The sequence below is a fragment of the Pelodiscus sinensis genome, chromosome 7, assembly GCF_052426305.1.
Source record: "Pelodiscus sinensis isolate ZL-2025 chromosome 7, ASM5242630v1, whole genome shotgun sequence".
NCBI classification, from domain to species: domain Eukaryota; kingdom Metazoa; phylum Chordata; order Testudines; family Trionychidae; genus Pelodiscus; species Pelodiscus sinensis.
The window spans coordinates 21823524-21835973 of NC_143058.1; positions in this window are offsets into that span (position 1 = coordinate 21823524).

Below are 12450 nucleotides of genomic sequence, written 5' to 3' on the forward strand. Positions count from 1 at the left end.
TCTTTGTTAAACCTTGCAACTTTGTAACTCTCAGCAACTTTGCTTTATAAGTTCAGAAACGTAAGCTTGGTGATTGTTGAGCCATGCAAAGTTGTATTCTTGTAACTCTCAGCCACCTTGCATGTAACTTGCTCTAAACTTCATTCTCCCCTGAGATATGAATGTGTGTATGAGTGGAGACTATTGTGTGTCTGGGATAAGAAACTGCAAGGCTGAGCACATGGAGCCATGTGATTAGTCATCAGACCAGTTAAGGAGACTGCTGCTCTGGGCATGCTCCCTGGTGACCACTGTGGATGAGTCACAAGGGTTGTACAGAGGCAATAAAGGGAGAGAGCATATGGCAGAAACTCTCTTACTTTCTGAGAAGAAGCAGCCAGTTTCTTTCTTGATCAGCTCCCCAGCCATGATCAGCAGACTGACCCTCCAGAACCAATATGCCTTGGCTCCTTCTGCAACCCATATGCCTGTGTAAGTGTGAGAGTGCCTCAGGGCAGGAATGAATGTGTGTGAATGAGTGAATGAAGGTGAGTGTAGTATATGTTTGTGTGTGTGAGAGATAGCCGGTTCTCCTTTAGTTTAAACCTTTAGTGACAGCCCTATCCTCTTTAGTTTAACCTCGTTGTGCCTATAGTGGAGTGTTAATTCCTCAGTCAATAAACCCATAATAGTGAAACTCTAGGTGTTCTCCAGTGGGAATTTTTTGGGGTAACAGGCACACGCTTTGAGAGGGAGGGGGCATGACTATAATGGTGGGACCAGCCAAGGTCAAAGGCAGCAGAGAGAGAGAGAGAGAACACAGACTCCATAATTTGGAAGAGTAGCTGGTTAAGAGGAGTGGTGTCCCAGTGGGGGACATGGAACCCCCAGAATAGACCTAGACTTAATTCTTGAAGGACACTCCTGAGTGGTGAAGAAAGTAAAACAGGGAATAACATAGCAGTGTATTTTATAGCTTTTTTCCAGATCTCTGGGTACGTCTACACTACAGCGCTAGTTCGAACTAACTTAGTTCGAATTAGTTAATTCGAACTAAGCTAGTTCGAACTAACGCATCTAGAACTAAAAACTAGTTCGAACTAGCGTTTTGCTAGTTCGAACTAGTAAGTCCACATTGAGTGGACTCTGAACAGGGCTTAAGGATGGCCGGAAGCAGTGCCGGCAGGGCATAAAAGGAGGACTTAGAGCATGGAGATGCTGTCTCAGGCTAGCCGAGGGCTGCGCTTAAAGGGTCCCGACCCCCACCCCGGACACACAGTTCTAAGGGGTGCCCCACTTGCAAAGAAGTTCTGGCTTGGAGTGCCCTGAGTGCCCACACTGGGCACATCACACCACTCGGCCATCAGCCCGGCTGCACTTGCCGCAGGCTGCCATCTGGGGAGAGGGGGCAATTGGGGGGCTGCAGGAGAGCTTCCACCCCCAGAAGCCTGCAGAGCCAGCCCAGTCCTCCCCATCGGGGGCTCGTACCCCATTCCTCCCTCACCTCCTTCCACTTACCCTTCCCTAGCCCCCCTTCTTATTAATGTACAAAATAAAGATAACGTTTCTTCCAACATTGACTCTGTCTTTATTGAACAAAACTGGGGGAGACTGGGAAAAGGAGGTGGGAGAGGGGAAGAGAAAGGCTGGGAGAGGGGAGGGCAACTAACATGATCAGGGGTTGGGAACAGGTCCCAGATGAAGAAAGGCTACAGAGACTGGGACTGTTCAGCTTAGAAAAGAGGAGACGGAGGGGGGACAGGATAGAGGTCTCTAAAAGCAGGGGTTGGGTGGAGAGGGTGCATTCAGAAAAGTTCTTCCTGAGTTCCCATAAAGAAGGACTAGAGGACACCAAAGGAAAGGAATGGGTAGCAGGCTTGAAACTAGTAAGAGAAAGTTGTTGTTGACAAAGCAAATAGTTAACCTGTGGAACTCCTTGCTGCAGGAGGCTGTGAAGGCTACAACTAGAACAGAGTTTAAAGGGAAGTGAGATCAAGTGATGGAGGTTGGGTCCATGGAGTCCTATTAGCCAGAGGGTAGGAGTGGTGTCCCTGCCCAAAGTTTGTGGAAGGCTGGAGAGGGATGGCACGAGACAAATGGCTTGGTCACTGTCTTCGGTCCATCCCCTCCAGGGTCCCTAGGGTTGGCCGCTGTTGGCAGACAGGCTACTGGGCTAGATGGACCTTTGGTCTGACCCAGGACGGCCATTGTAAGCTCAGGGCTCAGTGTCGGGGGTCTCAGTGGACCCCCTTGATTTTCATGCACACCTGGTCCTGGGTGGCCAGGCTGGCAGCTCTCCTGCCCTAGACGGCCACTTTCCTGTGCCTAGTGCGGAGATCGTGGACGAGGTCCACGATGTCCGCACTAGCCCAGGAAGGTGCCCGCCTCTTGCAGTCCAGGGCAAGCTCCCGGGAGCCGCCAGCCTGGTCCCGGGAAGAGGGGGTGGGCTGGGGGGCATCGGGTGGGTGGCTCTGTGCCGTGCCAGGTGCAGGGTCTGCTAGCTGGGTGCTGGCAGGCTTGCACCTGGCACGGGCACCGTAGCCAGCCCGTGCCCCTTTAAGGGGTCCGGGGCCGGGAGGGGGGCATAGAGTTTCCCTGGTGTTGGCCAGAGTGGCCACCAGGGAAACCTGGGGAGGGCTAGCCTCCCACTAGTTCGAACTAAAGGGCTACACAGCCCTTAGTTCGAACTAGCTAGTTCGAACTAGGCGTTAGTCCTCGTAAAATGAGGTTTTCCTAGTTCGAACTAAGCGCTCCGCTAGTTCGATTCAAATTCGAACTAGCGGAGCGCTAGTGTAGCACCTATTAAAGTTAGTTCGAACTAACGTCCGTTAGTTCGAACTAACTTTGTAGTGTAGACATACCCTCTATATGGCCTGTGCTTTTTCCACTAGAGGGATTGTTTTTGGGACCCTTTGCAAAGTCTGAGTCTGTTTGCTTCACTATCACTTGGCCTGAAGAGATGTACTGCAAACTAGAGTGCCCACAGAGAAGAACCATCGGATAGGAGGCTGGGGAAGTTGGCATTAGTCACAGGACCAACACTTAAAATGTCAGGATCTCCATTTCTCAAAAGGAGATCCTGGACACTGAAAGTGTGCCTGGAGGCTCAAGGCCAGATCAGTGCCTATATTCTGCGCAGGCTCAGAAAGAATAAAAAGCAGAAGTCCAAACACAGCAGGCTAGTGAGCATGAGGGATTGGGGACCTTGAAACACCGCCTAGAAGTTTACCAGCAGAGAAAGATACTAACAACAATTTATTCCTGTCTTCTTGACTATTGTGACCCCAATTTGGGATCTCCTTAAAAACAGTACAGTAAAACTCCAACTGTCCGGCATCCAGTGGTCTGGCACCCCTGATAGTCCGGCACCAACTGGAACCCGGAAGTGCTCTGGCCAGCTGGACAATTGGAGCTGCTCTGCCCCCGGCTTCCCCAAGTCAGCTGCTGCTGAAACTGACCAGCGGCTGACTTGGGGAAGCCGGAGGCAGAGCATCTGGGGTGGCTGCCGGGTTGGTCCCACAGTGCTGCCCTCTCCCATGCTGCGCAGTTCCCTGCCGACCCCCACCCCACCCCAGACCCTTCATAGCACCCCTTTCGGTACTCCAGCATATCCGATAATCTGGCACCCATGGGTCCTAAAGGTGCCAGATTATTGGAAGTTTACTGTAGTTCTAAAAAGATCTAGTAGAATCAGTGCTTATCATGATGCCTGTCCAACCTTTAAGCCCCACCTCTATTGAGAACCAATAGTGTACATTTTTTACGTAACCAGGGAATTCCTGCTACAAATCAATGTCTCCAATATGGTCTTAGGGGCCACCTTGTTTCAGGTGATGGAAGGCGATTAACATTTCCTACTCTATTTTAGCTGAAAATTATTCTCAAGAGAGGGATCCTATTCTGTAGTCATACAAGAGACAGTTGTGAAGTGGATCATGGACTCACTCCAATACTACCTTCTGAGCTGTCATTTCACCTTAGTTACTGACCATGCCCCTCTATTTTGGCTCCATACGATGCAGGAAACCAGCACCAAAATTATGAGTTTTATCAATCCCTTCAGCCATTCTCTTTCTGCACACAACACAGTACCTCAGCGGACAACACAGACTGAGACTTCTTTCCCTTGGGCAAACCTACAACTGTACAGGAGAACAGGAAAGGTCCACAAGGCAGTACTGCTCCATTTGTTACACCACAGGGCTATAATCTTAGTTAGAAATAGCTGCCTAAGAACTTCAAACTGTTTGCACCTATGCAAAACTAAGACAATATTGGAAGACCATTTAGAGATCACGTTGCAAAATACAATGTTCTTGCAACACAAACATTTTATAAACGTCTATATTTCTGACAGGTCACAATAAATTTTCATGGGATCTTCAAAGGGCACATCTGTGAGTCAAGGACTGTATGTCTGCCAAATTTCAAAATTCTACCATCTCCCACTGACATGTTAAATCTGTTTACAAATGTCACAAAATTTATAATGAAAAAGCAATTTTTTCATTCTGTTCATTCTTAAAAACAGCTGCACTGCTTTGGCTTACTTAAATAACCCTTCTGTACTGAGAACAACCATGCCAAATTTCAGAAAGGAAAATATCAAAAAAGTTATCAGCAAATGGAAATCATTCTGCAATCTTAACAATAGGCATCACTATGTGCTGTGCCTATAACAATTATAAAAGGTCAAATTACACTCTCCACTATAACAATATCATTTGGACTAATTCCATCGAAATCAGTAGCATTATGCTACATTTACACCCAAGGAAGCTGGAACAATTTGTACAGTGGGGGTGTTGAGAACCACTGAATTGATCTATAAATCCTGTATATAATAGAAACTACTTCAAGCCATGGGGTGCCTCGTCTCTCTAGTTCCAGCGCCTATGTTTATACCAGCTTAAAAAGAAAGCAAAATTTGATCTGTAAAACTTTATTATAGTTATATGTGCACACACTATATTATGCTAATATGTACAGACATACTTGTTAAACTGGGAATTGAAACCCACAATTAAGAAAATATTTGCTATATTTTAGATGCTGAGGCATTTTTGTTTTGTTTTGTTTTTACAGTGAGTTCCAAAGAAATTAAATTGCTCAAAAGAAAAGTACACAAGGGAGTAGGAACTGCAACCCAGATCAGATCAGTGTTCTGCTTTGCCCAATAGCCTAATTCCAGCAAAGGCTAGAGTCAGATGCTTAAGGGGACGATGTAAAATCTTCATAATGGACTCTAATGCACTGACATGGGTATGGGGAAATTTTCATCTCAGCTCCAAGTTATAAATTGGTTGGTTTTCCCCAAAAAAACATGAAGTGTGTAGCTGGCTATATGTCCTCATACTTTCTAAGATAACAGTAGGGGAAAAAAAGTCACAACATAGTTGTAAATGTATACAATGCTGGTTACATGCTGTTATGTTTGGTTTTTGCTGTTTCAATGGGAGAAAATCCAGAATCTGTGGGATTAACAGAGAAAACCAGCAGTTTTTCATGTTAGATTTGGTCTCATTTGCTCCATATATAGTTTCTTTAGTGCAGGGTTCCACTCTTCTGTGAATCAAATTTCTTGTCCTTGCTGAACTTCCTATTCTTTGGTACCCATTCCTCCTCATTTGCCCCATACTTTTTTCCCCTTCCTCTCAGCCCCCCATGCACACTAAAACAATCTATAATGTAATATACATTTGGCACTGTACAATTTACTAGCTGCAACTTAACTTTTATGGATTTCATGAATGTTGGTTCATGTTTGTAACTTTGCTTGTAGCTCATGTAATATTTTCCAAACTTCTGCAACCCTCCTAATGTATGAAAAAGCTCCTAGAGAGAGGAAAAAAGTCATCTTGATGTCAGTGCTCAAATAACTAAATATTTTAAGGATAAATTATTAAAGAGGTATTTTTAAGAAAAGTTCCTCTCATTCTTTTTGATTAATTGACTTACAGGGTCTTATCTGAGAAAAGTTTGACAAGCTCTGGATAGTGTCAGTCATTGAGTTGTTATTGTTTCATCCGGCGCTTTATTTCAGAAACTACTACGAAGCAACTATAAACATTGTGGGTAACTTTTTCATGTTTCTCAATCACAGGGGACTATGTAAAGCACAAGAATAATGAGTGCATCCGTAATCACTACTTGCTTCTCCATTCCTGAAGAAAATAATAAAGGAAGATCTTCCTTTTTCTTTTTCTTAACAAGGCAGCTACAGAGAGCTATTTGGTCAGACTTTCCTTATTCACAGCAAAATCCTCATGGAATTAATTGTTATATTCAGAGTGTAAAGTAAACAGCATATGGCTTTGTTAATATCATCATAATGTCACAGTACAATCTGTTAGAAAAGAATGTAAACTTTTTTCAGCAATTTCATTTACTTGTCACTCCCAGCAAAAATGAAAACAAAAAAATACCTCAACATCCAAAATACAGCAAATAATTTCTTAATTTTTGGTTTCAGCTCCCAGTTTAATAAGTATGTCTGCACATATTACCTTCAATAACAAAATTAAAATGGAAAATCAGTTGCTTTGTTACCCAGGAGTTAAAAGGTCATTTCCCTTTGATGAAAAAGCTTTGTCTGAGGTAAGTAACTGCTACACTCAGTAAATCTGACAACCCTTCAAACGTTTTGGAAATTAGAAGCATTGTTTCAAGATAAAGAAGATAAGTTCATTTGCCTTGTTTGGTTCAGCCAACCTTATTAGGTGACTTTTTGATATTTAAATGAAGAGAATTTTAAATAGTTGTATCTTTATACAGCTAATGATCACTGGTTGATAATCACCTTTTAAATCATTGGAAACCCTTGCTGAATTAAAGTGTATAAAATACTGTGATATATTTCCAGTAAGGAGCAATTGCTATTGTGTGTTGCACATGGGATATGCATATAATAACACTCAATGTTTGGTTCTGAGCCTCAGGCTTTCCCATTACTTTATGCTCTGTTTGACAGACATTATTAGCTCAATAATGGTTGACATGATTTTCATTGTATAGTTATATTGCTGTAGTAGATTAATTACTATACTAGATGCATAAAACTGAATAAATAAACAATGTACAATCTATAATCTCTTATTGGGAATACTATGCCAGCATTAAACAAAGCTTGCATTTAATATGGACAGTACTGCAAAAATTACTTATCAGCACTATTTTCAGGCACTATATAAAGGTATATTATTATATGTATAATTAAACCTAACATTTATCTGATCTGCAGCATAAACTTCTCTCCCTGGAGGAATGGAGTCTGTCTTTAAATACTTTTCTTACTTTATATCTTTTTTACATATTTTTCTTCAATGGAAAAAGTTATAAAAGCATGACATTTTCTAATGCAAAGTGAGCATTTTCAGAAATGTCTTATTGTGTTCATTTTATATTACTAAAACAAAACAAAAGCCCACATATAGCAAATAGTGTGCCTGGTAAGCATGCTTCAGGATCCACAACACTATGTGAACTTTCACATTAACTTCTTAATTGTTTAGCTGAATATCACTGCCATTCTGCTTTGGATACTTTTTAAAATTTTATCTCTATCGCTGGAGATGTTGCTCAAAAGTATATGTAAACAGGTTATGTGTCTCAGATTATAAAGTTAAGTAACACTGTATCCCCTAAATCATGGTCAAACAATTCAAAAGTAGAAAATTCTTACTTAATGGACAGGACCCATAAAAAGATGAATCAAAGAAAATCAAAGGAAGTAAGCAACAAGAGGGAGATGCTGATGGAAAGATAAGGGCTGCTCATGTTTTCCAAGATATGTTTTATCTATTCCTCTGCAGTTTCTTAGAAGTTAATTTTTGAAGTACTAAACTTTGCAAGAAAAGACATCAGATTGACTTTGTACTTAAATCTGCCTTTCTTGTAAAAAAAAAAAATCCTCTCTCTGGAGAAGAGCGCAATATATTTTCAGTCCCAACATTACTATGAGGAACTCCTTGAGCTATATACAAAATATATGTGTCACACACACAAGCAGAGACTGTAGCCCACACTCCACCTGCATATGCTTCAGCTGCTCTACATGCAGGTGGGAGCAGCCTATCCAGTTATTGTCAGGTTCTGTGACTTTTAACTTTCAGCAGGAGGAGATGGCTCTGGAAAAATTTGCGTTGTGAACCCAACACACTGACTTAAGGGGAAAATGTGAAACACAGGTTTACTGAAGTCATGTTTGACACCAGCACTATAAAACCATTTCTATGACAAATATGCAAAACTGTTATAATATTAGAGAAGAAATTATTTTTTTAACTATGATGATCATTAGCTTTCATTTGTCCAATGCTCATTTCATAGAATCATAGAATACTAGGACCAGAAGGGACCCGAGAGATCATCAAGTCAAGTACCCTCCCTCATAGCAGGATCTAGTACTGTCTAGACCATTCCTGATAGACATTTATCTAACCTACTCATAAATATCTACTAGATGGAGATTCCACAACTTCCCTATGCAATCTATTCCAGTGTTTAACCACCCTGACAGTTAGGAAATTTTTCATAATGTCCAACCTAAACCTCCCTTGCTGCAGTTTAAACCCATTGCTTCTTGTTCTAGCCTCAAAGGCCAAGAAGAACAAGTTTTCTCCCTCCTCCTTGTGACACCCTTTTAGATACCTGAAAACCACTATCATGTCCCCTCCCAATCTTCTCTTTTCCAAACTAAACAAGCCCAATTATTTCAGTCTTCCTTCTTAGGTTGTATTCTCTAGACCTTTAATCATTCTTGTTGCTCTTTTCCGGACCTTCTCCAATTTCTCCACATCGTTCTTGAAATGTGTTGCCCAGAACTGGACACAATACTCCAACTGAGGCCTAATCAGTTCAGAGTAGAGCAGAAGAATGACTTCTCGTGTCTTGCTCACAACACACCTGTTAATGCATCCTAGAATCATGTTTGCTTTTTTTGCAACAGCGTCACACTGTTGACTCATATTTAGCTTGTGGTCCACTATAACCCATAGATCCCTTTTTGCCGTACTCTTTCCTAGACAGTCGCTTCCCATTCTGCATGTGTGAAACTGTATTAAACTTAATCCTGTTTACCTCAGATCATTTCTCCAATTTGTCCAGATCATTTTGAATTATGATCCTATCCTCCAAAGCAGTTTCAACCCCTCCCAGCTTGATATCATCTGCAAACTTAATAAGTGTACTCTCTATGCCAATATCTAAATCATTGATGAAGATATTGAACAGAACCGGTCCCAAAATAGACCTCTGTGGAACCCCACTTGTTATACCTTTCCAGCAGGAAGGTGAACCATTAATAACTACTCTGGGAACAGTTATCCAGCCAGTTATGCGTCTAACTTATAGTAGCCCTATCTAAGTTGTATTTGCCTAGTTTATTGATAAGAATATCATGTGAGACTGTATCAAATGCTTTACTAAAGTCTAGGATTTACCACATCCACCATTTCTCCCTTATCCACAAGACTCGTTATCCTATTAAAGAAAGCTATCAGATTGGTTTGACATGAAGCTGTACCCTTCTATACCAATATTCCAATCATGTGTATTATCCCATCAAGTCTCTGTGATGCCAACAATATCATAGTTGTATTTATTTATTAACACTTCCAGTTCTTCCTGCTTATTATGTATACTCCTTGCATTTGTATGTAGACATCTAAAATACTGATTTGATCTTGCCTCCCAGTTCTGCCTTGTTCCTCCTTTCTCTCTGCTATTATAGCCCACATTCCCTCCCATTTCTGACCCATCTCCCAGGTCTCCATGTTCTTCATTTACCCGTGGGCTTTGGCCACCTGTCCCAGTTGAACCTAGTTTAAAGCCCTCCTCACTAGGTTAGCCAGTCTGTATCCAAATATGGTCTTCCCCTTCCGTGTAAGGTGAATGCCATCCCTGCTTAGCAGTCCTTCCTGGAATAGCATCCCGTGGTTAAGGAAGCCAAAGCCCTCCTGGCGACACCAGCTTCGCAGTCAGGCATTCATCTCCAGGATGCACCGGTCTCTGCCTGGCCCCCTACCTTTGACAGAAAGGATCGAAGAGAATACTACTTGCGCTCTAAACTCCTTCACCCATATTTCCAGAACCCTGTAGTTACTCTTGATCCTCTCAGTGTCACAACTTGCAGTATCATTAGTGCCCACATGGATGAATAGCATGAGGTAGTAGTCAGAGGGCCTGATAAACCTCAACAAGGGTATGTCTACACTACCCCGCTAGTTCGAACTAGCGGGGTAATGTAGGCATACTGCAATTGCAAATGAAGCCTGGGATTTGAATTTCCCGGGCTTCAATTGCATAAGCGGGGTGCCGCCATTTTTAAATCCCCGCTCATTCGAACCCCGTGCCGGCTACATGCGGCACAAACTAGATAGTTCGAACTTGGCTTCCTAGTTCGAACTACCGTTACTCCTCGTGGAATGAGGAGTAACGGTAGTTCGAACTAGGAAGCCTAGTTCGAACTACCTAGTTCGTGCCACGTGTAGCCGCGCGGCACGGGGTTCGAACGAGCGGGGATTTAAAAATGGCGGCTCCCCGCTTATGCAAATGAAGCTCGGGAAATTCAAATCTCGGGCTTCATTTGCAATTGCGGTATGCCTACATTACCCTCCTATTTCGAAATAGGAAGGTAGTGTAGACATACCCCAATACTTCCGTAATGTCTAGGATACGGGCCCCCAGCAGGCAGCATACCTCCCAAGATGACATGTCAGGATGACAGATGGGTGCCTCCATCCCCCTCAGAAAAAAGTCTCCAACCACCAGTATCCTACATTTCCTATTCACAGTGATGGCAGCAAACTTCCTAGCCTTGGGGGTATGAGGCTTCTCCTCTGTTATAGGGGGTGATTCCTTATCTCCTGTATCAAGAAGAGCATAACTGTTTCCTACTACCATGTTGGGAGGGTTCAGAGCAGGGGTGGAGCACTGCCTGATGCCAGAAGTAACCAGCTGCCAACGTCCACCCTGAGCCGTCTCCTCCTCCACCAGTGGTGTGTCAGCAGTCCTGTGTACTGGGACAGCTACGTCAGCTGTCTCCACATGAACACTGTCCAGGAATTGCTCGTGGATTCAGATGCTCCTCAACCTAGCCACCTCCTCCTCCATCTCTCTCTCCTGCTGCCTGAGAGATTCCACCAGGAGGCACCTTTCACATTGGATGGTCCTCCCAGCCTGGATATCAGTAAGTGGGATTTGCAAACCACAGTCCCTGCAAAACCACACCAGGATCTGGGTAGAGGCATCCAAGCTCAGGTGGCATGTCTGGCTACATGCGCAGGTGGAGGAGACAGAAGCAGTGCTGGCACAGGTGTTACGGGTCTTCCTGACAATCATAGGCCTCTCTCTGTAAAACTCTCTTTTAAACTCCCATCTGTAGCCCCCTGTCTTCTTTGCTCCCCTGGTCACTCTGCCTCTAGCTTTTAAAGCCTGCTCACCTAGGTCAGGCCTACCCCCTCGTGAGTCACACAGGGGAAAGCTGATCAAAGGCAATCAAGGGAACAAAGGGTCAGACACTCAGTACCAACTGCCACAGCAACTGCCATTCCCTCTGAAAGCTACTTTGTGCAGCACAAACAGTAGCTTTCTTTGAAGGTATGTGACTTAAATAGAAAACAGAAATTGTGTCCATCCAATGTTTTCTGCTATCTCAGCCTTGGTCTACAGTAGGCAGTTATTTTTTTGAAATAAGGGGCTGGTTATTTTGAAATCTTTACTCCTGCTTTTCACGAGGAATAACACTTATTTCAAAATAGTTATTTCAAAATAGCCCCAATACTTCCTGTGGCTCTAGGTCAAGGTAGTGTGTCCACATTAAGGGAGTCTGCCTCGGACTAATTTTGATGCTTCACTGTAATGTGGACACACTATCTCAAAATAGTTTTTTCCAGAGTTATTATTTTGAAATAATTTCCTAGTGTAGACATGCTGTTAAGTGTATGTATTACGTTCTGTTGTTTCCATAGTAATGAAGTACAATGTTGTAACATGAGGAGTGCTTTCTTTTTAACATTAAGACTGCCGTCTTGTTATAAAAATTATAATCTCATTGAAATTATTCCATAAGCAGAAATTCCACATTAGGTAAACAAAATGTAAAATCTATTCAATGTTACTTATAAAGAAAAAAATAAAATTTTCTTAAGATTTTTTAAAATAAACTTTGTTTCATTTGAAATTTCAGGGTTGCTAAGCACAGTTTCAATGTGCCACACATACTCCATGTACATGGACAATTTATTCAGCATCTAATAATGTACGGTCTGCTTGGTCTGTAATGTGAGGAATTTGCTATTAAATTTCATGATGTGTGTTAATATTTGTGTGACATACGAAATAGAATATGTAATATTTCTTCCCACTGGTCAATATTTTCTATATCCATCTCTCATCTCTTTTTGTCAAGTTTGTTTATTTTGTATATGTTCTTTTAAATAATTGGACTGCATCTCATCTGTCTCCTTAATG